This window comes from Gallus gallus, chromosome 1, assembly GCF_016699485.2.
Source record: "Gallus gallus isolate bGalGal1 chromosome 1, bGalGal1.mat.broiler.GRCg7b, whole genome shotgun sequence".
Lineage (NCBI taxonomy): Eukaryota > Metazoa > Chordata > Aves > Galliformes > Phasianidae > Gallus > Gallus gallus.
In genome coordinates this window covers 124,698,160-124,724,438 of record NC_052532.1, presented here as the reverse complement: position 1 = coordinate 124,724,438, position 26,279 = coordinate 124,698,160, and the positions used below count along the sequence as shown (strand labels likewise).

The 26,279-nt window shown below is 39.4% G+C and overlaps 1 protein-coding gene across 4 annotated transcripts in view; it reads right to left on the bottom strand.

Moving 5' to 3' along the window:
• The window catches only part of MID1 (midline 1), a 241,684-nt gene that overhangs the window by 163,584 nt on the left and 51,821 nt on the right, over positions 1-26,279 (bottom strand). For 2 of the 4 annotated variants that reach the window (NM_001397664.1, NM_001397662.1), the window contains exon 1: positions 6,439-6,646. The exons of the other annotated variants lie outside the window; for them this stretch is intronic. The gene's annotated coding sequence lies outside the window, so the exon portion shown is untranslated. Of the gene's footprint in view, positions 1-6,438; positions 6,647-26,279 lie in introns of those variants that run through there. 4 annotated transcript variants of the gene reach the window in all.

Genomic DNA, 26,279 nt, shown 5'->3' with positions numbered 1-26,279 from the left:
ATTGAAGAACATGTTCTAGGTTGGAAAAATCCTCAGGGGTGGGAAGATAGGCACCAGTGCCTCATGATGTGCTTCTGGCTAATTAAGATGTTGACAGAGCCAATGTTAATCACAGCCCATCAGACTATGTTTGATTACCATGTAAATTAGTAAATGCTCTTCTGCAATTGCCCTACCATCTGAGGTCTAATTATGGGCCTCAAAACAGACAAGAACTGGACTTGTAATTTAGAATGTTCTGTTGGGGAAATTATTCTTCGGCATGAAAAAATTGTGGAGCGTATACATATATTGTTTCCAAATACACAAGAATACATTAGACCAATGCTACAGGTATGCATTATAGATATGCATTTAAACTTCCAAAATGTGGATGTTTAAAGATATCTCAGCAGAATGGCTTTGTGTAAGTGAGGCACAACATAAGGTAAACAATTCTTCCCTCAGACAATTTTCTCAGAGCAAATGGCCATATGCAGCTGATGAAGAGAGTTAGGTACATCTGAAGTCAGTTCAAATCATCTGAGATAGCAGTTACAACAAATTAGATATCCAGAATAGCATAGCACAGCCTACCCTAGTACAGCGTAACATAACACAGATATTAGATCATATTCCAATACAATAACCTAATCTTGAAGTACACATGATTTTTCATATTAACTAGCCCAAGATGCAGCATCTTACCAAGGGCACCAGCATCAGCACAAGAAGACTTTGTCTTTTCTTGGCCAGGGAGTTAGAGATTTACAGAGAATACCGGTAAGATCTGTACTACAGAGAAATCCCATGTTGTAACTCCAGCACTGAAAGTAGATACTTTTTTATATGTATGTATAAATGTACTTTTCCCCTTTCTTCCTGCTTTCCTTCTTCTGTCCTACTACCACAACAAAATAGGCTTCGATTGTGGTCCATAAATACCTCTTTTTTATTCAGGAACAGTTACATAATAAAATGATGTAAAAAATATGCAGTTAATTAAATTGTGCTTAGATGTCTATACACAAGCTAACTGTCAAAGGTAGCACTATAGTCAGTGATAATCTAGTCAACATGGGCAGTGGAACCTGGAGAGCAATTTAACTGGACAGCTATGATAGCTTCCCTGTTCAGGGACATAGGCATAGGTGCCAAGCACCATTTCAGATGTCCTGGAAGAGCCACTTCTCTGTAAGGACAGTGTATCCATAAGTCCTGTGCATCTGTCAGTCCCATCTGATCCCACAGGGATGTCTAAGGTACTTCAGTGCATGAGTAATGGCATTACGTGCCTGCATGCAGGCAACTGAATTGAACCATTGGTATCTACTGGGCTGAAACAGGTGTAAACTTCTGCATATAGATACCTAAGCTTTAGTGTCAATCTGGAACTGAATCCCACCCAAGTTGTATTACACACGCTCTCAGCTTTCACTACATATTTCAGCATCCTCTAGCACTTCAAAACCATATTTCAAAGCAATTTATAGATTCAGAGAGCAAAAAGGAGTGGAATACAGAAACAATATCAAAACTGGGGACAGCACGCAATGCAAAGTCTAATATATGACTTTGCAAAAGAGAAGTGAAGTTTCTTTGTAGGGCTATCCTACTATCAACAATGCATTCATCCCTTCCACAGCCTGTAGGAAAGTGGCTCATAAATGGCAAACAGTAACTGCCTAAATTTGACCCTATAAAATTAAAATTAAATTGAAAACAAACAAACCAACCAACAGAAGTTAAACCTGTGATCCAAATTCTAACATAATACCATCCTCATCAACATACCTACTGTCACTACTTTGGAAGAGATACAGAGGCAGTCCAAATTCATTGTTCCTTCACTTGACATCTGCTCTGAAAGCCCTTGGAGACCCAAAGTCTCAGTTTTCAACCAGTTGGTTGGATAGGATAGGAAGAACCAGTGCAGAAAAAAAAGTCTCATGCATTTTTCCAATGTAGATGGGTTTTGACTGAGATTGACCCTTAGCTTCCTTTATTTAGCACTGAAGTATTATATTCCACCTCCTTCATGGAAGCAATAATAATCTGTCTCTTTTCGGTCTGTACACAATCCAGAAAACTTCAAAAGCTCTTACAAATCTACATAGATGTCAGCTACTAATATATTGGGCTTGGACAGACCCAGGTATAGTCGGAAGCTAATAGTTCTTTCCCCTTAGGAAATTACTAGTGATCTTTCCCTAAGTGTCAGCCAAAAGACTATTAACATTTCAAAGTTTTAATCAGATGAGACCACATATCTCAGTAATTTCATTCTGCATCAAATATGAGACCTAAATAGAAAGCATCCTGCCCAGTATGCCACACCATGTAGGCAGAATTTTAACTTACAGTCTCTTAAAATCTGCAAGTTTATCATGGATGATATTTTTCTAAGAGACTAACCATTCTAATATGAAAGATACCCACAATGTTCAACCAGAAGGGACAATACTCATGAATGATTTCCAGCTTTTCAAAGATAATGGGATATGGCCAGAGAACACTGAAACACAGTTATGGAAGGTACTGGGATGCTTATGAACTCTGCAAACCTCTTGTGTGGGTGGTGCAGCAGTGGCACAGGCTGCCCAGAGAAGCTATGGAGTCTCATCCTTGGAAATCTCTACCTGGACTTGACCTGGGCAACCTGCTCTAGGTATCTCTGCTTGAACAGGGGGTTAGATTAGAGGGACCCAGAGGTGCCATTCACCCCTAACCATTCTGTGATTCTGTAATATATTGTTTCAACATCCTACACTTCTTGCCCTCAAATGATCCTGCAGATGAGCTTTTCCCCAGCAGGTCTATTCCTATCTGCTTACATTGGGTTTTAAAAACAAACAAATCCCAAACTGTGGGGCACAATACACTTCTATGGCATTGGAGGATACATATAATAGAGAGTTGTGTAAGAAATAACGCCACATTTTATCAAAAGGAAGATTTGAAAACAGCATGGAATAAATTAGAAGCAATAAATCTCAGTCAAATCTATATGACAAAAAAACTCTGTTGTTCCATATACTGTTACTTTGTGAGTAAAAGTGACTGAACCAGAATCTAACTACTTTCACATCAATCTAGAAAAATGCAATTGAGTTTTGAGGCAACATTCAAAATCTCTTGTTTGGTCAGGCAGTCAAGTGGGAGCTGTGTTTTTTATTCTTATCCTATTCCAGCAGACTGGACCTCCTGCTGTTTTTACTGTTTGTAAAATGGCAGCTTCCCAGGAGAGCCCAGATGTGTTTTCTTCCAGTTAAGGATAAGGAAAGCAGAACTCTCTTACACTGCATTTAGTCCAACTTACAATGACATTCAGTTCAGGTAGTTACTTTTAGGAAGATGGGCTGCCACACACTCTAAGTATAGGCTTTGAGAGTCCTCTTTGTGCAAATGAACATAGGAAGTGTTCAGTTGAGGTAGAAAATGCATAATGTTAGCATGTACCTTAACAGATCTGCCCAAACAACTTCTCTTGCAGTGAAGCAAGTACAAATAAAGAGTAGTAATAAAAACAGTGCACCAACTGCATATTAATAAATTCCAATGTATATATATTGGCATACTTACGTATGCACATGTAAGTAGGTATGTATATAGTATACAAACTTACACAATTTGGAGGAGATGCTGTGTAGTCTTTATATGACATCTAGACTATGAAAAAAAAAATCACCAGATTGCAGCACAACACCAATATGGCAGCTCCAGCCATACAATTTCTTTCCTAGAATGACTTATGTTTCAAGAAGCAATATTACAGATTCCATCTGTCTAAACCTTCCAGTTGTGACAAATAGTAGGTAGCTAATGGCTGCTGGAATATGTTTAGATTGCTCTAATTTTATGAGTAAATGGATGTTCAGTTTATTTAGATGTGTTTCGCTACACCTTTGGAGATAATTTTGTCCTGCTTTAATTCATTAAAAGATATTTATAGCCAAGATTTCTTTCATTATGCACACGTGAGGCTGGTTGTGTTCTTCCATTTGCAATTAGAAGCCCTTTTTGCAACAATAGTCACCTCATAAAAGTATATGTATGTCTGCATTAAAGAAAAATGCTAGGAAAGCAACATTACTGTTTCAGACAGTTAATTTTAGGACTCCCTTTCTCAGCTATTTCAGTGTGATTCCATTATCATCCACATGAGTAGACCTAATACTGATTGTGAGTCCAATCACCTTCCCCTCCCCCACCCCTCAAATCATATTTGGAAATGCAGAATTTGTGAAAATTAGGAGAGAAGTAGCAACAAATACATCCCTTTATCTCTATAAATTGGAGGATGCTATTGAACAGTTTAGAAACACTGAACCAAAGAAATTTCTCCAGTAGAGAGGAACCAAGGAACCTTAATTGGTTTATCAATGACCAGGGAACACATCTTGCCTTCTTTGCTTGCAATGAAACCAAGAATATGAAAATAACAAACAGCGCACACTGGAGATATTATAGCTTTGCCTACAAAAGGCCAGGAGAAGCCTAACCTGAAAAATCAGTTTGGTGCAATTTGTCATAACTGACAGTTATTGCTAGGAGCTGGGATGATTACGTGATAAAGACCAGACAAAATTAACTTTTATTCTCAAGGGGAGGAGTAAGTCATAGTTGTGCTGTTATTTCAAGGGTCATGACAGTATCTAGTGGTGCAGCACAGAGAGATGAAATATGTTTCCCGTGTTTCTAAAACTGTTAATAAACTAAAGAGGGAGAACATTTTTATCATTCTTCTTGAAATACTGCTGTCAAGAGTCCACCACATCCTTGTATTAAATCAGGGAATTTGCCTATCCTTGAGCCCCTTCAACAAATCTCATTAGCGGTTGTTTTAACGGAGATTTTTGTTTTTAAGCCAAAAGAGAACCATAGTAACTGCACATTTCTTAAACCATTTCACTCACGAATGGGAAACAAGTCTCCAAATCTTTGCTCACATGAGTAACCACATTGATATCCTTGGGCATTCCATTATTAGGAGCTAGAACTGTGAGTGTAAATTTGTGGGATTTGGATGTGGCACTTCATTACTTCATAAGAGTGAAATCTGTAGCTGAAATCAATAGTTAAGCACATAAGGCATAGAAAAGATACACATTCTTTCATGGAGGTCTGATTATAATGCATCTCTCAATTTTGTTTCAGCATCAACAAATAAGCATATCATTGTAAAGAGATGTAAAGACGATAGGCAGTAACTACAAAGACGCATTTTAGACAGACAGTTTAGCTCAATAGGGGAGTTAGGAATAGTTCACCAGAAAGAACAGAATAATGACGAAAAAGGTCAGCACTTCCTGAAAAACCAACATGCTAAGTCACAGACCAAGTTTTTGGTGTTCTGTCAATCAGTAGTGTAACTGTTGTCAATCATCCCCCCTTACCTTGTTTGTGATTTTTGAATGGCCACAAAAGAAACTTTTGTTGATAGTTATGGCCTTTACAATTCATCTGAGTCACAAGGAGGATTTTCATAGCCCTCCTGCGGAATAGACATGGTGTGCCCCAAGCTGTGCTCACGTATATCCAACCAATTCAAGCTAGAGTTTCCCACGATAATATGAAAGGAAATAAAAGACTCAGACAGAAACAAGTCACTATTCTGAAAATAACAAGGAGAGGGGAAAGGGAGAGGATAGGCAGCATCATCTGATTTTCTTTTTTCTCCCGAACAGGATAAATCTGGTAACTCCCTCTACGGAGCGGTGCAGTTAGACAGGATACGCACCTGTGCATCTTGGATTTTCTGAGGGAGTCCTTACATTCTCTCCCTTACCACACGCTTCATCTTACAGTGATTGGAAGCATTCTGCTGAAAATTTGTGCCAAGAGTTCATGCCCCTTCATTTATTTTTAATTCCAGAGAATTCCAGAGTTCCCTACGGACTTTTCCTTCCCCCAAACACTTCCACCTTCCACAGATACATTTTTGCTGTGTTTTCTTTGGCGATCAGTTCTAGTGACCTATCTTGTCCCTGCTGAAAGTGCAAAGAAAAGATTTGTGAGAGAAGGTTCTCACGTAAAACCCCGTTTTGGAACTGGTCCAGAAGAGTGACAAATCTGATAACATCAAAAACAGAACATCTGAAACTGGGATTGAGGCGGAACAGCTTTCTCAACAAATTTCAGTCTCTAGAAATGCACCCGTTTCCAAACAGCCAAGCCTGTTTATTTGTTTATTTCCCTAGCTTCATCCGAAGAAAGGCTGAAACAACTTTAGAGAAATAACAGCAAAGTTGTTCGATGGAAACCAGCCCCTCTACTGTAAACAGTGCCTCCCCACAAACTGAGCAGCTGCACAAAGCAGAGACAATGCGAGGACCCTCAGCATCATTAACCAACTTCCCTTCCTCACGCAACGGCCGCTTCAATAAAGCAATTACAATAGCATCGTGGAACAGTACAAGGGGAAGAAAAAAAAAAAGGAAGAAGAAGAAATAACCTTACCAGCTTCTCCTACAGTATACAGCTGAAAGGGAAACAAAACCCCCAGCTGCCGGAGCGCATGCAATTGGTCTCCCAGAATGAATTGACTGAAAGAACTATGAAAGGCTGAAGTCCGCCAGCCCCTTGCAGCAGCCTCTCCCGGCTCCCTCTCTCCGTGCTTCCTCACAAAGCCATTCTCCCGCTCCCTAATCCTTGCACAGGAAAATGCAGTGCGCACCAAATGACTTCAGCGCAAGCAGCTCTCCCGGGGGTGGGGGCAGAGCCCGCTGCGCTCTGCTGCACCCGGACACCCCCGCGGGCACCCAAACCCCACAGCTCGTAGCCTATTTCTTTTAATTATTATTATTATATTTTTATTTTAACCTTTTTTTTTTTTTTTTAATGAGCTGCTTGAGTGTCTAAAGCTGCTGATGGGCCTAAGACTTCTTCTTTTCTTCTTCTTCTTCTTTAAACAAAGAACATGGAAATAAAACTTAAATATTGAGAACTGCAGAATGGAAACTAAGATGTTCCCCCCAGATAATCGATAAGCAAAAAAGGAGCCCGACAGGCAAGGAATTAATAACGTTAGGAATCACCAAGTTAAAAGCGACATAAAAACATCAGCGCCTCCCTGAAATTCTTTGGATAGATAACATCAGAACAAACTATTGCGTTTTTCACAATGGAAGATTTCTATCTATATTCCCAGTTTGTGTGAAAAGAGACAGCATTTTTTCCATCTGATTTGTCTTGAAAGCATGCCACGAATTCTGAGATAACGTCCCCTACATATTCTCTGATTTTCAAGAAAGCTCTAAATCTTTGTTAAAGAAACGCTGTTGTCATATTAGGTTTTAAGGCGTTTTACCTTTGTGTGATATGCTGAAACTCAGAACTAGACAGCTGCCACTAAGTAAATCAAAGACCTACAAAAGCAGATGGCATAATTTCACGTCTTAAATGATGGCTGAGAGCCTTCCACCAATAATTTATAAGGAGACTTCCTCCTGCTCGTTCTCCTGCTCGGCAGCATGCTGTTTGAGCCTTTCAAACAAAATAAATAGACTTCAAACCACCAGCTTCACACACACTAACACTTACCAATGCTATTTCAACCTGACACAAGCTGACTTTGTTCCTCTGTGACCCTGGAAAGAAAACTGAGGTGACAGTTTGATGGATGAGATCTTTTTTACACAATATGGGTTGTGACTTCATGGCTCTGTCTCCCCATTATTGCTTAGTTGAAGAAGACAGGAACAGAGGAGGATCCTCCACCATACCAAGTCACTTCAACAGTGAAAATGAAGAAGGCATATGCAAGAAATACCTTGAACACCTTTTTCTTACAACAAAGTCTTGAAGCTGGGGAAATCCCTTTCCAGTTTTGTTGAGGATAGGGTGTAGAAGGAAAGGGTTGCAAGGAGAGGAATTGATGCCAATGCTTGAAGGAAGGGAGGGAGGGAGGGGAGAAAGGAAGGAAGGGAGGAAGGGAGGCAGGGAGGGAGGGAGGGAGGGAGGCAGGAAGGAAGGAAGGAAGGAAGGAAGGAAGGAAGGAAGGAAGGAAGGAAGGAAGGAAGGAAGGAAGGAAGGAAGGAATTCTGTTGGTTTTAATTATGGTCAAAGAACACTTGGACTGTGAATTTTGTGAATATTCCCCTAACTATGCTAATTTAGTTGTTTAACAGGAATCTTGAACTATTCTTTACTGGACAACAGCTTTAGTGCTGTAACCTGCCCATTACAGCATCTTGTCTTCTTCATTATACAAAAATTATCATAAAACAAGTGGATACCCACTATTCCAGTATTTGAATGTAGGTTCTCTGCTAAAATGAGTTCAGAAGACTTTTTACAAGATTATTCATCTATTTCACATAAAAACTGCCAGTTTTTGCAGAACTCTCCAATAACAAATTGCCTTTTCATGAAAAAGTTGGAAAAGGAAGTTGATGAATAAATGCTCTGAAATGTGAGGCTCCACCCTCCATAGGCTTGAGGTCATTAACAAATATCCTAAAATATGAATTCAGCTTCTTATTTCCCTAGGGAGGAGCACAGACTGATAATATGTTGGTGCCTTTGTTACTGCTTTTTCATCAGTTCTGATGGGTTCATTATGATAATACCAGAGGGCATCAAATCACTGATTTTATGGGCAGATGCTGAGACCAAATGACCTGGCACAAAGAAGTCTCTGGTCAGAAGCCAAATGTTTCCTATTCCACACTACTGTACCTCGTGCTCTGACATATTATTTCTGAGAACAAGGACTAATTTATAGTTTACCCTGTATTTGAGATCAAGCGTTAAAATATTTTGTATTTGTAATCACACAAATTATGTTGTTATCATTTTGGATTTTATATTTATAACTCTGTCTAAAAAATATACAGGAAGTCCCTCCAGTAGCAAAAATGTATAAATGTATGTGAGTCAAATAATACCGCTGTCTTTCCATAAAGATTCACTCCGTTTCAGATAATGGTATTTATGTACTTCAGTATTCATGAATATTCTTAATTCTGTAGCATTTCTGTGAGCTAGTGCCCAACTCATGAAAATATGGAAAGACAAACAACCAGATGCCGGAGAGTGATTGATATCGACCTCAAAAGTAAAATCTAAGATTCATGTACATGTATATCTGCAGTTACCTTCTGTTTAACCAATTCAACTCAGATTAACATGATGTTGTTTGGTGGCTGCTTTTTTGGAGGAGAGGAGGGGAGGGGGAGATTCTTGGAACCACTTCAGAACTTTAAGTAGGAATCTAGCATGGTGAAAGTCATGTAGCATGAATTTCATCCCCTGAAAAAGTTTTAAGAGATGTATTTGTGAATCATTTATCTCCTAATTGCAGCAACTAAACTGCTGTCTTTGTTTCCTTGTGTCTGTTTTAACAATCCGAGAACATTCCCATTTGTAAAGAAGGAAATACATTAAATGTTTTATAAACAGTAAAACCCATTCACAGACCACTTTATGGCCTTTAAATAGTGAAGTTCATGCCATCCCACACAGAGCAAATTATGATAACCACTACCAAAAGGAGCTCTGAAAAGTCTTACAAGGCCATCCCTGTACCTGGAAACCAGTTAAAATGAGTTTGTGTAGGGAAAAAAAATATCTCACAATGGAACATAATACTAAAACCAGCAAGCACCAAAAAGTTGGAAGAACTCATTTTTCTCATGCTTGTAGCAGAACATAATTTTCAGACTAACACATGACAAATGCCTGAAGGAAGACTGAGCTTTAGGATATATCACTAGGTTTACAAACTCTGCTTCACTGCTTTTTTTTTTTTCACTTGCTCTCAGTCATGTCCTCTTTTATCTGTATCATCTGTCGAAAAAACCTTATTTGTGTAGCATTTGTTCTCTTCCTGTGTTTCTTGGATTAACAAAAAGCAGAAAGCAAGGTTATTTGGATAATAGCCTGCATTTTTCATAGCAATTGTAAGCACATTTGAAATCAACTTTTCCATAAGCAGAATGGTGCAGACAAATGCACTGGAAAAGGATGCCATCAAAAAGAAACTTTAAAGTTTGCTAAACTCTTTGAGAATCGTGGCTGTGAATGATGACTGCAACCCAGTGCCCTTCTTTGACTTTGCATGTTTACCTTCTAGGACAAAAAGGACATTTCTAAAAGGAAATGTGGAAAATGGGTGCAGCATATCCTTATAAACAGAAATGCATATTTTAGGGGTACACACATCACGCAACTTTGATCAAGAAATGTAAACTGCATAAATAGCCAACAGATGCTCTGGAGAGCATATCCTTTAGAAAACTCTTTAATGTAGTCAACTAATATTACAACTTTATTGTTCACGGATAAAGCTGTCTAATGTCCTATGCCCAGCCAGCCTATAGCATACGTATGTCGAAATGCAGAGACATTCTTTGGCTATGTCACAAAGCCTATCTTCTGAGAAAGCAATGCAGTGTCAGATTTGAAACTGGAAGAGCAGAAAGGTGGAGAAGGAAGGATGGTTAGCAGTAAAGAGGGAAAAAAATAAAAAGCAACAGTAGAAGAAGATAGCTGGGTAAAAGGATAAGAAATAAGAAATAGGGATGATTACCAAGTTACTCCAGCAACAACTGCAACTTTACCCAAGTTGGTGTCTTCCTCTGTTAAGGGTTTGATCTCTAGGGACTCAATCTAACCCTGCTCTCTCTTTGCTTTCCTTTTTTTCCCCAAGTTGGGTGAAAGTAAGGATTCAGCAGTGCAGCTGGGTTTACTTTAGCAGTGTATGTGTAAAACTGAGGGCATCTGGCTTAACACTTCAAAGCATGTCAGCCAACAAGCATGTTCATCTAGCCTGTGAGCCTCCACAAAGGTGTTAGTCCTCCTGGAAGTGTGATAAAAGAAAAGATAAAAACAGCAAATGGCAAGAGCAGCCTGTAGTTTGTAAAAGCTTAGATCTTCATACTTTCTCTTTTTGAAGAGGAAGGAGCACAGCAGTGCCCACAAGGAGTAGAGTGGTGTCACTCTGTGTAAATTGGATAGCAAACACATTTCAAGCACCTTTTTGGTGCATGCTGGTCATAGAAAGGCTGCTCAGAGATAAGCCAATGCTGTTCTTTTGGACAGTTGGGTGCTGCTTTTTTGTGGACAGAAAGGGTCCCTGTAATGCAGCCCTTGCTCCAGCCCAGTGATGAGCAGGCTACCTGGGCCCAGGAGGGCTTCACAAGACCCCAGGAACAGCAGGCAAAGCTGTGCTCCTGCTGTGCAGTTTGGAGGGGCTGTATTGTTCTCTTTACTCTTCCACTAGCTGCAGACTGCTGTGGACATTCCCTGCATTCTCTTTAATTGGTCAGATACAACAGGCACGTCCAACCCGTGGCTGTGGGCTGAATGCGGCCTGGCACAGCTCGCAGTGTGGCCACTCTGTGCCTTGCACCACCATGGTGGCAGCTCTGCCCCCTTGAGAGGCCCGGCCCAGCACAGGTGTGCAACCATTGGTCAGCAATGACCACACAGCGCTGTGCTGTTAACACAATCTGGGCTTAAACTGGGACACAGGGAGCAGCTCCATAGAGTTGCAATAAGAAATTCAACTTAAAAATCTGGTTATGTCTTTTTACCAGACTTTTATAAGAAAGGAGTAGCCCTCACTTCACAGCCACACCTTATTCATGCCATTGCTTTTGGCAGTACGTACATTTGTGAACAACTGTTTTCAAGGCTGAAGTACAGAAAGAGTAACATTTCATCAAAAATCTCTGATGAATACCTTGCAACCACCGCCATCAAACCAGGGTGCTGCACTACTTTCACAAAGGCAAGGTCACATATCTCACTAGTTTTATGGTTTGATTGCTCTTTTTTTACTGTTTTAATTTAAATAAAATAAGTTTTGTTGCATATATTAACTATATTATATAGCTAATGAGAGCTGCCCCAGAAGTAATGCCTCCTATTTTATTGTGTTGGCTAACAACAACAAAGATGGATGTTGGTGGCATGACAGTAAAGGTTGAAGCTTCCCACCAATATTCCATTAAATTTTGTTGTTGTGTGACAGAGGCAGCAGCAGGCCAGTCTGACACAATAGTGTCTACCATGGATGTGTGTATGAAGCAAAGAGGGGGAATTTAATTCCTCACTGTGGAAAAAAAGGCACCCACTAAGATTCACTGATGTTTGCTGAGCATAAATGGAGATCAAACAGTGGATTTGAACACAGTGAGGGGTGAGTGGTACATTTCAGTAGTGACACTTGACAGTGGGTCACCTCTGCTGGTGCAGGTTTTGATGAGCACAGCATGCAGGCTCTTGTTTATCACTGGTGAGAATGCATAGCTAATGGTGGCGAATATGTTGAAAAAGAGTATTTTGTAGCTGATAATTTGTTCGATTAAATAATGTTATTGTGGTCTTTGTATTGGTCACAGTTTCCATGGAAACAAGTAGGAGGCATTACTTTTGGAGCAACCCAAGTGTATCTGGCCCAAGATAATTCTCCTTAATTCAGTGTGACCCAGTCAAGCCAAAAGTTGGACACGCATGAGAGATGGCGTTCACAAGTTACTGTGCTACAGGCAGACTGATAGGAGCAGATCCAGTGACACAGGCACAGAGGAGCCAAAAGGCTCTCGAAAGCCCAGCCATTGAGATTCTGTGGCCCTTTCTGTGCTTAAAGACAAACATCTGCATAGAAATTCTTAGGCCGGAAGCCTCAGGCTGTTAAGTTCTTTGGAGGAGAGGCGCACGTTTTCCTTGCATTTCAGAACTTTGCAGCACAGTGGAATTCCAACTCCAGTAAATATTATTATAAATAAATAATATTCCTACAGTGAAAGCATATACACAGTGATTTACATAGCAGTATTCTTGCCCACTTCTTCCAAAATAAAAGAAAATTAATCTAATGAATTTGGGTGAATTTGTGAAGATGGAGGAGAAGTAGGTAATTAAGTGGCATACAGACATATGGTATAAATAACTGGTGGGAAACACCCTGCAAACTACTGCATGCAACATCATCAACATCTTACAGTTAATCAGACTTCCTACATTAAACTCATTTTTAGGAACAGAAATTTGTACTGGTGATCTGTAACTTTAGCACTGTTGCAGATTTACCCCTTTGTTAAATATTTCTCCTAGGAGTTATCATCACATTCACATGACAAGAAAAAATAACATATGACTTTATCTGGACATTATCCAATAACATACATGAGGAAAGTAGAATATTAGGTGTGAGAAATGCCTCTGTTAATACCGCGCACTGCTCTTGCTATGAGAAAATGTGGGATTTTTCATTTGTTCAGAATAATGTAAGGTAAACCTGTGGCTATCCAGGATAGATTTCAGAGTACACACTGAGCATAAAGGATTCAGAAAGCACTGATATGGCCAAGGATTGAAATAATAAAGGGGTAAACTTAGAAAAGCAGCTTTGTGGGACCCCGTTTTCCTGTTTGCACCTCCAGTGAGGTCACTCTGGGCACCCCAAGTGCCACTCATTCCATAGTATTACAGCAACAATCCCTGTCTTTTATGTAGAGGCCACTCCAGCCTTAGTTGGCAGCCTCAAACTTGTAAGATGAGGAAGAGGACAGAAGGCCTGATGGTTAACACATCTGCTCACCATGAGCTCAGACACGAGCTGAATCATCAAGCATAAGTAATGTGGGAAATCACTTCTGACACCATAAAACTTTAGGGGTAGATTTATTCCAATTTCATAATAAAAGTGAAATCACTGGCAATTTAAATGAATTAGCGTCCTAAGATTTAGGTTATTTAAGTTATTCTTTTCCTAAGATTCTCCAACCACTATGCTTGGTTTTTTTTGGGGGGGGGGGGAGTGGTGACAGATATTTATGCAACCCAGCTACTTTCTAATATAGAATGAATACCGTTCATATTCAAATATTAGGACAGTCTTACACTCTGTTGGGAGCTGGGTTTTATCATTTCTGCACAACTCTCTGTGGAACTAGCAGGCCTGACTTCTCTGTAAATATACTCGCTGTGAAGCAGGCATGGATCAGTCTTAGAGAAAGGAGCATTTACACTTTGAGATGCAAACTGGTAGGAATATGCAAGTATCTGTTTTAAAGTTACCTCCAAATGCCCATGATTGCATCTTCCTGCACAACTTTGAAAGAGGAGAGGCTCCCTCCTATGGTTAAATCGTGTAAAACTGTGAGCACCATCACAAGCACAAATTCTTCAGAGGTAAAGTCACTTAGTAGATATGCCTGCCAGCACGCCTCAAGAAAGAAAACTATTAGAATTTACACATTACTTAAGCAAGATATAAAGAGGCTGGGCCTGAAATCTGTACTTTCCCTATACCAAAAAAAGATAGTATCATACAAAAATAATGGTATTAATCTTGGTTTTCAGAGGAAAGCTTAACACTAACCACAAATGTTCATACCTCCCCCCCCCGACATTCTTTAAAAAATGTTATGCTTTGCTTCTGTAATATTTTAGTAGCTAAAACGGCATGCCAGTCTGAGAATGACCATGCTTCTGGAGTAAATACTAGATAGATAAAAAGAATGAGGATACACTGCATAAAATAATCAACTACATTGTCAATCATACTGAGCGTGTCAATTGTATCATTACATATGAAGCATAATACCAGAAATAAATAGATTATATGATTTGATCCCTATTCATGGCTTATTCCTAGCTTTTATTTTTTGTTTTCTTAGCACTCCAAAGCAAAGGCTCTGCAAATACAGATTTTGAATTAATGGACTGAAGGGTACAGAAACAACAGTTTTACTTACCTAACAGAAATAGCATCTGTATCCCAAGCCCAATAGTGCCACTTACCCAAAGACACGCCAAGAAAAGGAAAAAATGTTTAAGACAATATTCAGTTGTTCACTTTTGACTTGAAACAGATTGTGGTTTTTAAATTTCCCTTATTACAATACAGCAAGAAAACTCTTTCACCAGCTCTCTCTGGGCAGCTCAGTTTACTCTCAAGCCTACCAGACTTAAAATGAGTTGTCAAGAGTTCTTAATTCAATTGTGTTTATGGCAACAGTATTTATTGTATCTCAAATAAATAAATAAATAAATAAATAAAATCATGGAGAGTCTGCCTGGAGAAATAACAGTTTCCAATAAATTAATCATGCATTGTTTTGCATTAAAAAAAAAAAAATCACAGTGGCTACAGTGTTTTTCTTCAGTTTCCATTTTCCATTTTAGGAAGCTCTAGTCTTGGTTTTGCATTTGTTCCACTTCACTGTCAATACCTGGGAGTACAACAGAATCTGTCACTGAGTACCGTATTCAACCTCTTGGCTGGTAAAATGTTATCGTGGTACACTCAACACCTGCACTAGCGTAGTTTTCATTAATGGGCTATGGCAAATGTTTATAACACTATCAGGAGAGTTTATTAACGCAAACAGAAAATTCTACCAGATAGATCGTCCTTTGCAGCATGATCATGTAGTAAGAAATCCCTTTTGTCTTACATAGCAGAGTTTAGAAGACTACGTCTTTCATCGAAAACAAAAGGACAGCTTTAATTTTCATTTAAATATTCAATAAATCTGCACGTAAACTTCATATTTGATTTGAAACACTAACAATCGTTAGGTTTTCTGAATGCGTAAGGCTCCAAATCCCACTGAAGCCAGAAGGTTCATAGATCAGTACCTGGTGGCTTCCAGGTACCTCTCTGGAACGTACATTGAACCCTGAACAGCTGGCTTAAGACCTTGTCCCAAATCTTCTGTGGGTCTCCAACATGTTGTCTCAATTGGTCAGCTAGTACTGGATCAAGAGCTGGCCTAGAGCTGGCATGTAAAGGGAAAGTTTAGTTGAAGTACATACTGTCAGCTGGCTCTTAATCAGTGTTTTTTACCTCAGCTTGTCTCAACAGCTGGCCTTCAGGTAAGGTTTGAAAACTGTGATAGAGCACTGTAAAACCAACTGGAACATCTGGGGTCTGTACAGGAAGAGCATTGCACATTTTCAAGCAGCCTTGATGAAACCCAACTGTAACATATCAAGTGGTCTCCTCTGCTCAGCACTGGTAAGGATTGGAGCACAGTATCCAGTTCCAGGCTGCCCAGTTCAAGAGAGATATGAACACACCAGAGGGAGTCAAAGGAAGGGTTCAAAAGACCATTAAGGAGAGTGGAGAATCTCTCACACAAGGAAAGGCTGAGAGAGCTGATCATGAAGCCAAAAGAAGATAATCCTATTAATGTTTGTAAATACCTGAAGGGAGGGTGTCTAGCAACAGGGAAGGAGGCAATGGGCACAAACTAGAACACAAGGGGTTCCTCTGAACATTAGGAAGCATTTTTTTAATGATGATGGAGCGCTGGCACAGAATGGCCAGAACGTGTGAAGCCTCCCTCCTTGGAAAACTGCAAAAGTTGCCTGATATGGGCCTGGGCACCCTGCTCTGGGTCGTTCTGCTGGAGCAGGGGATTGCACCAGATGTCCTCCAGGGATGCCTTCCAACCTCAACCATTCTGTGATTTGGTGATTAAAAAAAGATTTTAAAACATCCACCATTCAAAATGAATCCTCTGATAGATAGAAACTGATGTGCATTAAAAAACAACAACAACAACAACAAAAAAACCCTCATGATTTCATAGTTTAATTTACATTTATTTACACACGCAAATATTTTGTTAGGAGGATCATCATCACAACAAGAGTATAGCCTTAAAGCACACAAACAATAAAACACATCACTTGAGAGGAATGGGCTTTAAAACTTCATCGCCACCAGGAGCCAAGGCACCTCGTATTTCATAAGTAGCATATAAAATAACTTTGCATATCGTTTCCCTCCATTTACTCTGACATTTCTCTGTTAAATAATTTAAAAATGCTCTCCTCTTTATGGCTGAGTATATGCTACAGTTTTATTAACATAAAGGATAATATATTGCCACTAATAAAAATATAATTCTAGCCAATTGCACAAGTTCCAGTGTGACTGGCACCCCCTGTTCATTACTCCTGGCAGTATGGTTAGCATAACCAAACAAATGGCAAATGTCTATACTATGTCTGAGCTGTCAAGGTACACCCCAGCCCTCTTTCCTCCCCTCTCTGGCCCTAGGATGTGCAGACAACCATTGTCAGAATGGTAAGGACATTAATGTTATCAAGACCCAAGCACTGAGTCACTAAGAGCCTACGGGGAGCACCAACTTATGGGGAGGTTAAGCCCATGAGCGTCGATACCAGGTGCTGGTTTGCAAGTATGTGGCGATACTCATCGTGGAACAGGGAGAGGTGACAGCATAGGGAGTGCTGTCTTTAAATCAGGCAGCTCCAAGTCCTAAGCAGGGCTTATTTGTAAAAACAGCTTATTTGTAAAAATGGCTCCACTGAATGCAACCAGTTTACTTGAGTGAATGTAGTTCAGTCAGATAAGAAACTTTTGAATTCCATGAAATACTGTTATCAAATCATTCAGACATCCCAGCTTTTTGCTGATGATCACAGAATCATACATTCATCAAGGTTGGAAAAGACCTCCAAGGTCATCCAGTCCAATCGTCCATGTATCATCAATATTTTACACTTAACCATGTCCCTCAGTACATCTAAACGTTTCTTATATACCTCCAAGGACAGTGACTCCACCATCTCCCTGAGCAGCCCATTACTGTGCCTGACCACTCTTTCAGAGAATTTTTTCCTAATGTCCAAACCTGAACCTCTCTTGGTGCAACTTGAAGCCATTCCTTCTTGTCCTACTGCTAGTTACCAACATTTATTTTTTCTCTACAGATGTGAACTCACATATTCACGCATATATATGTACACACATACATGTGTATTCATGTCATTGAAATTAAACAATCTAAATCCCAGCATAATAAATGTCCTTTTATTTTGCTTTTAATTGCCAGAGAAGCTTGACAGCATGCTTCTACTTTTCTTTCCTCAGAGATTTCAGTGAGCTTTTAAAACAAGTGAGGTCTTGAATATGCACTTTATTTAAATAAGAATGGGAGTGAATATTCTCTTTGGTGGCAGCAATGCCTCCAAAGACAAATGTTTTTTCCCATTACCATTTCTGTTGTTGAAAACTGCACTCTGAGCCCAGCATCTAGGCTGGGAGCACTGAGCCCATTTCAGCAGCACTGGCAGAGGTCACGTTCCCCAAGCTGGGGGTCAACCCCATGGTCTGGGAGCAGGGGGCCAGAGAGCCGGCCAGCTATCCCACACACCATGCTTTGTGCTCAGGGACTGGAAGTCAGCCTTGCTTATGCTGGATCACGAAGCAAGCCAGCCCAGCATGCCTGACAGCCAGCGGTCAGCTTATTTTGCAGGGATGCTTTCATACGGGCAACCCTTTTTCTCTGCCTATTTCTATCACTTGAATGGTGACTGTGACAACAATAACGGCTCATAGGCAACATTCTGGTGAACTGATGACCACATTTTCAAATACCGCTGGGGAGAAGAGACATAATCATCAGTACCTTGCCATTAACACAAGGCTAAATCTTATAATGTGTGACAATGTTTCTTATAAATAAGTGGTCTGCAACAGAGGAACAGACATTGTGGAGAGGGAGACTAGATATGAAAACACCATTTCAAAGTTTGCACTCCACTTCTGTTGCTATTGTGTGCTTGCACGCTGACCTCAGGTAATCCTGAGCTCACTGTTCTTTCCTTGCCTGCCTTTAAAATGAAGATATTGTTTCCTGAAAAGATAAGCACTGTTAGGAAAAGGCCATTAAACGTCATGAGACATCCAGCTATGCCATGGAAGATTACAATAAAAAAGTCTTCACATCTATATATAAAAAGTATATGAGAGAAGAAGGTCCACAGCTCACAGCTATAGCTTTTTATATATATGTATGTATAGCTGTAAAGAAAATAACCATGAAGTTACCATCCCTATTATTGGTATTATAAGAAATAAACTCGTGTTGGTATTATAAGAAATAAACTCGTTGTTGCCAGTCTCTAGATAATTCAGTTAATAGTATTTTTCAGAAATTATTCATACACTACTAGTCAAGGAATGCCTAAAAAAAAGCTGTTCATTTGTGTGTTTCTTTTACGACTGATGTTTTTACATCAGTATGAATGATGTTTAGATTAGAATGAATAAAAATAACCATAAATAAGAAGAGAGATTTATACCATTTAGAAATTATCTAGTCATTTTGCCTATAAAGAATTTCACTTTCTAAAGCATTCACTTACAATTTAATAGAACATTCAAATAATATTCAACAAGTGATATTGTCTCCTTTCCACTAACAGAGAAAACCAATGAGCTAAACATGCAAGAGCTGTAGTGGTATTGTCCAACCGTTTGCAACTTGCTAGATGCCAAAGTAACTCAACAGAAGACAGGCTACTAGGAACTACTGGCACAGAAGTACTGGAAATTTCTTGAGAAGACCATATACATACTGCTATACTACAAAGAAAAGCCTAGAAGGATTAAAAAGTCACCCTAAGCACATTCCTGAGAGCCAACAGATTAAAAAAAAAAAAACATTCATTCGGCATTCAGTGTGGCCGAAGTAGATACGTGCTGTAGTCACCAAAGATGCTTCTGCATGCGTAGACATACCACAGTAGTGTTAGATAGTTCAGTTGCAACAATTCTGGTATTCAGCTAGTTGCTGACCATCAATGTGAAAGTCTGCAGTGCTCAGTTACCCAATGTTTGAGTATGGTGCTATTCCTCACTCCTATGCCAATTAGCTCTAGGCTTTCTAGCATTCAACCCTTAGCTTATACCCAGATCTGAGGAAAAATAATAGACTGTTCTTTCCTCTTCCCCTTTTCCATTCTCCCTTAAGGGCCAACACCTCCACAGCTATAGTATATTTGTTACGTCAAAATTTCCAATAAGTAGACATTTTAAGTTATACACTGCAGCAGGGATTTAGGCTAAACACAGTAAGACTGTAAATCCTTACATCCTCAGTTTTAGTCAGTGAAAGACAATCATCTACTATGCTGGTACAGTGCCTAGAATAATGTACTTTTCAAGTAGAAAATAACATTAAAATAATAGTGTATAACGTGGTATAATATGATGAATAATAAAATTTAGCACTAAAATTAGGTCCAGAATTGATGTTGAGATGGGTAATACAAGTAGATCCTTCCATGTGATCCATATGATGGATAGCCAAGCCGCTATCCATCACATTTGAAAGGTCATGGCAGTCTGGTGAAGTTCCCACTGATTGGAAATGAGGAAACATAACCCCCATTTTCATGAAGGAAAAAAAGAAGACCCAGAGAACTACAGGACATTCAGTCTCACCTCTGCCTGGAAAGATCACGGAGCAGATCCTCCTGAAGGCCCTACTAAGGCACGTGGAAAATGAAGATGAGGTGACTGGTGGTAACCAACATGTCTTCACCAAGGGGAAGTCATTCCTGACAAACTTGGTGGCCTTTTATGATGGAGTTACAGTGTCAGCAGATAAAGGCAGAGCAACTGATGCCATCTATCTGGACTTGTGCAAAGCGTTTGACACTGTCCCACATAACATCCTGGTCACCAATTGGGGAAAAAATGGATTTGATCACTCACTGGATAAGGAATTGGCTGGATGGTCGTACACAGAGAGTTGCAGTCAACAGCTCAATGTCCAAGTAGAACCCAGTGATGAGTGGTGTTCCTCAGGGATCAGTGTTGGGACTGGTGTTATTAAACACCTTTGTAGGCAACAAGGACAGTGGGATTGAGTGCACCCTCAGCAAGTCTGCAGACAACACCAAGCTGAGTAATGCAGTTGACATGCTAGAGGGAAGGGATCCTATCCAGAGGAACCTGGACAGGCTTGAAAGCTAGGCTCATGCCAACCTCATAAAGTTCAACAAGGCCAAGTGCAAGGTCCTGCATCTGGGCTGGGGCAATCCCAAGCAAAGATACAGGTTGGGTGGAGAATGGCTTGAGAGCCCACCTGGAGTACCGTATCCAATTCTGGGAATACCAACACAAGAAGGTTGCAGAGCTGTTGGAGAGAGGGTCCAGAGGAGGGTCATGAAGATGATCAGATGGCTGAAACATCTCCCCTATGAGGACAGGGTGAGAGAGCTGGCTCTCTTCAGCCTAGAAAAGAGAAGGCTTTGAGGTGGCCTTATAGCAGCCTTCCAGTACCTGAAGGAGGCCTACAGAAAAGCTGGGGAGGGACTTTTTAAAAGGGCATGTAGTGACAGGATGAGGGAAAACAGTTTTAAACTGGAAGAGGATAGATGTAGACTAGATATTAGGAAGAAATTCTTTACTTTGAGGGTGGTGAGACACTGGAACAGGTTGCCCAGAGAGGTTGTGGATGCCCCCTCCCTGGAGGCATTCAAGGCCAGGCTGGATGGGGCTTTGAGCAACCTGATCTAGCGGGAGGTGTCCCTGCCTATAGCAGGGGGTTGGAACTAGATGATCTTAAAGGTCCCTTCCAACACAAACCATTATATGATTTTATGTTGGAAAAAAAAACACTGAAAAGACATGTACTTACTTCTCCTATCAGATTTGTGTTGCTGACAGTGTCTGCAGTGAAAAAAAAGGGGCAGTAAATTCAATCCATACACTCAGCAGATAAATCAAATAGTATTATATGAAGCATGGGTGACGCAGCATGGTGAGAGGGGAGCCAGTGTGCAATGTCTGCTTTTCCCAAAGCTTTGGCAGTCACTGAAATGAAGAAATAAAAATAAATCTACCCCTAGCAACTAGGAGAGATCATCTTTGGGCAAATAGTAGCTCTGGTGCATAGAAAAAGTCACAGATTTGGAAATGAAATACTCCTCATCAGGAATTTAGCATTCCAAAAGATTTATTAAAAAAGATAAATCTTTAGTGAAGATATCCATCTTACAGTTCTGAATCCAAATCTCCTCATTTGAAGTGACTCTCATAAGGAGGTGAATATTAGTTTTTTGTTGTTGTTTGGCTGTTGATTTGCTTTATTTTTTCCCTTTCTACAGAACAGCCTTAAAATGCCTTTTTTTTTTTTTTTAATGGGATGGGAAAATTGTTTCCTGCCCAACTCTCATGGTGAGTGGCTGGCAAATGATAGCATGACATGGAATGCAAACAGCTGGATTCAATCACTGCACTTAGTAAATACATGAAATGTAGTTGTGGATGTACCAGACACTTAAAGCACCAGTGAAGAGAGCTCTTCCAGACTCCAGGCCAGACATCTGGCACTAACCGAGTTATGGGAGTATCAGAGCACATGGCACATCACACACCCAATTAACAGACAGATAAATTAATCACACTGTAATTAACAGGGGTGTGTAATGATCTGTGTTTCAGTCTTTAAAGGTACATATTTTGATGTAAAAAGATACGGTAAACCCCTGAAGTATCTGATTAAGATATTGGTACCTGACAAAAAAATGAAACCAAAGGCACTGCCACACCTGTCTGAAAATACAAATACGTGTTTCTGTAGTACAGCTGCTTTTAGGAGGAACATTACCTCACACTCTTCAGTAGCAACATGTGTTAAAGTAGAAAATCATTACATGTAAGAGAAAACATGTCTTCCAAAGGCAGATAGACAGATTCAACTCAATAATATATTTTTACCCTCCTGCTATATTAGTGTCCAAAATCCATTACGTTAAGTAAAATTTATATATGTCCAACCACATTATGGAAGTTAATTATGAAGACAAGTGTTTCCACATCATCAAATAATGGAATGGTATTTTCAAAGCTATACATACTTTTTTTTTTTTCCATTGATGTTGTTAGCAGACTCGAAAGATTCCAGTCTGAATGAAAGATCTGAAAGTGGATAAAACTTACATGGAAAAAAAATATATATATGACAGATCTTTGTGAATTTGCTAAATCACATGCTAATTGAATTAATGGAATTTTTATGGGCATGGAAGATGTCCATAAATTCATTAGCTGAATGGTTTTTGTCAGCTTACTTTAATAAGGTGTTTTATATTACTTTTATACTTTACTTTAATAAGGTGCTTTATATTATGTCATCAGTTAGAATTCAACATAATGTGGACTAAAATGAATAGTAAAATGAATAGTAAAAAGCCCAAAATCTTAACTGCTTTTCATGTAGATTTGCAGCTTATAATATAACTGAAGAAAGGACTGGTTAGATTACCTACAAAGTTCCTTCCAACTTGAATTGTCCTGTGATCTTATGAGCAGATTTATCTAAGCCTAAAGGCTCCGAAAAGAATGAACTAGTGAATTGAACAGCAGAGTTAAACAAACAGCATAATTTCTAGAGCAGTGAAACACTACGTTGGCCCTACAACTGCCTTCAGTACTGCAGCTCCCAGATGACTGGGCAAATCACCCAAGAAGCAATAGCCTGGTGCGTTGATTTCCTCATCCACAGGAGTTATTACTCTTCACAACCACCCCTTCTGACACAGTGAAAGACTACAGTGATCCCACTTTTTCAGAAACTGTAATCAGTCCAGGGGTAGAAACCTATCTGTAAACTGGGGAATGTGTGATCAGGACATGCTACTGCAGGTCTGGAGGACCCCAAATAACTTGCAGAACAGATCTCTTGATGGCAGGACTTTATCTGATTGGTATAGCAAGATCTGTTTTCACTTAAACGTGGAAAATTGAGGTCTAAGAATAGGAATTAATAAACTAATTTAACAATATCCACAAAACCTTTCCAATGAATGAGAATAGGCTTTATAATTGGGAAATAATTGCTTCCTATTCAAATAATGCAAGTCTATACAGAGAAGTTTAATGAAGTCTGAAGCTCAGATACAGTAGATTTTTGTCTTCCAGTGTTGTAATAGAATGCATTCTGAAGAGAAATTCCCCTTTATGGTGCTTAAAAAGCAGGAAAATGATGCTTCAATCAGGGAGGCTCCTTCCAGCTGCTTTATGTGAGCTTATCTTCTCAGAATTCCTTTCCTATGCCCAGCTAAATTGTAAAGTATGAAGAAAAGTGAAGAACTAAAAACTGTTAATAGAATCATATCAGCTCTTATTTGATCCTTACGTTTGCAACACACTTGAGAAAATAAAGCAACGTGATGCTATAATTGCAACAGGTTTGCTAAACTAAACAAAAGTTGAAGAAAACATAAACAGAGCCGGCGGGCACAGAGATTCGATTGAACTGCCTCTCCTGCACAGCTAACGTTCTTCACTAATCCTCACTGTGGGTCCTATAGTCTGAGTCTATATCTCATTTGGAACATATTTTCCTTTACTGCTTCTTTGTCCCTCCCTTTGCTAGATAAAGGGAAGGAAAAATGCAAACAGAAAGTGAGAGGGGATGTATTGAGGCATGCGGCAGAGCTGGGAATAGAGACCGATCTCTCTGACAAATTTGCTCATAGCAGATGAAAGGTAAAGTTCAAATGAATTATGGAGGTCATTTCCTTACAAGCACAGTTAGTGTATTTTTCACATCTCACACAAATCTATCATGTATTATTAAGGGAGATGACTTTTATCACATTTACTTGAGCATGGTAACAAATTACATCTCATGTTTTGCATTCAGTTCCTTTCCTTACTTTAAACATGTGGCTTTAGAGGATACACACTTACCACAGAAGGTAATTAACCAATTCACTGCTCTCTGGAGAATGAGGTGCTAAAAGAGTATGTATGCTACACTGTCCTGTATATGTAGTCTGCAGGTCACCCTACTTTCCAAATTACTGCGTGGTACCTGCCTAAAGCAGAAAGCATGCTACAGAAAGAACTCTAATTATGTACTAATTACATACTCTATACTAATGCCTTAAAAATATACTGAACCAACGTGCAAAAAATTCTGGTCCAAATAGAAGCACCATTTTGCAGGAGAAATGTGTACAGATGGTAGAGTGCCCACCCTGCATTGTAACATCCCCTACATTCATTACAGTTGAAAATATGGTAAGCAATGGAAAAATGAAGAAAAGTCTAATTTCACAAAAAACAAACAAAACAAAAACAAAAACAAAAGGCTAAGGTGTCTCTATTAATACAAAGTGTCAGTTGCCTCCCTTTGTCCTCAGTGTAACAGAGGTCTTTTGGTTGATTCCTGGGAGCTGGGAGAATAACAACCCTGCACTTTATTTTCAAGCCACATAATTTCAGATATACTATTTTGTGGCTGCATTACAAATACCGAGCATCTGTATCTCCACCCGATTCACAAATGCTGCCAAATACTTAAATGTGCTCATGTATGAAAGACCGCAGTCCTTTTAAGTTCATATCTGAAGGGAAGATTTCAGCATACAAATGTAATGACTCCATAGAAATGAAAGGAATAATATGATCTACATAGTGGCAGCTCAGAAAAGAAGGACTGTATCTCTGACTGTTACAAAATTCAAAGTAGATATTTAACAGTCTTGAATGGGGATTGTACCTGTAATATTCCCTGGTTTGATGATGATGTACATACTGCAATATTTGTCATAACATTTGATAGGCACCGAGAAGAGGGAACACTGCAGAACAGCAAAGCACTATTATTATTGCTCCAATTTTACATCAAATTCCACGTAGTTTTCTCTAAAAGAAGAACATGCAAGACCTAAAAATAGTGTTGAAAAGTAGGAGTAAGGGATGTCTACATAGTTCTTAAACTCTCCTGAGTACATTAATGCTTAACAGGAATGGAAGGCCACCATCTTCTTAAAGTTTCTAATCATCCTTCCAGAGCTGAGCTATACAGAGAGCAAAGTCTGAAGATTTTGTCAGTATTTCCATATTTAAACTACATTCTGTGTAGTTTAAAACTTTAAGATCTTCAGCAGAAAGACTTTTTTTAGTGCCTAGAAAGGTGATGGTATTGAAATACTTCCCTCCTACTAGTTAACTGGAAAAGGTGGAAAGCATACTTTTAATACAGTAACTGTAAGAGCCCCAAAGTAGTTCTTCCAAAAAAAAAAAAAAAAAAAAAAAAAAAAAAAAAGGAACAAAACCAATTCTATTAATAATGAAAGCCTACTTGGCTGACTGAGTTCTCTGTCACAGCTTTCATTGCTTATATAAGCAATGACAACCAATCCCAATGGTAGCTGATATCTGAAGGACCTTTTGTCATACCCAAATACCCCCACACTTTTAAAAAATACACATACTTATTACTGTTAAAGTGAACCAGCAATCATGGGATCAGACACATCCTGGACGGACAACAGTAAAATATAATTGCAGTCATTGTTAAAATACTCAACTGAAGTAAGTTAATATACTGCCTCTCCATACTCAGCAATCGTTCATCTGAGACGAAATTCTGAAGTATCATATGACACCAAGCAAACCAAACCAAGATCCACAGATTCTTTAAAAAAGCAATAATCAAGGATACAAGCCAGGACAAAATTGGATTTTCTGAGAAGGAAAAAGGTTTTGTGGTCAGGACACATGA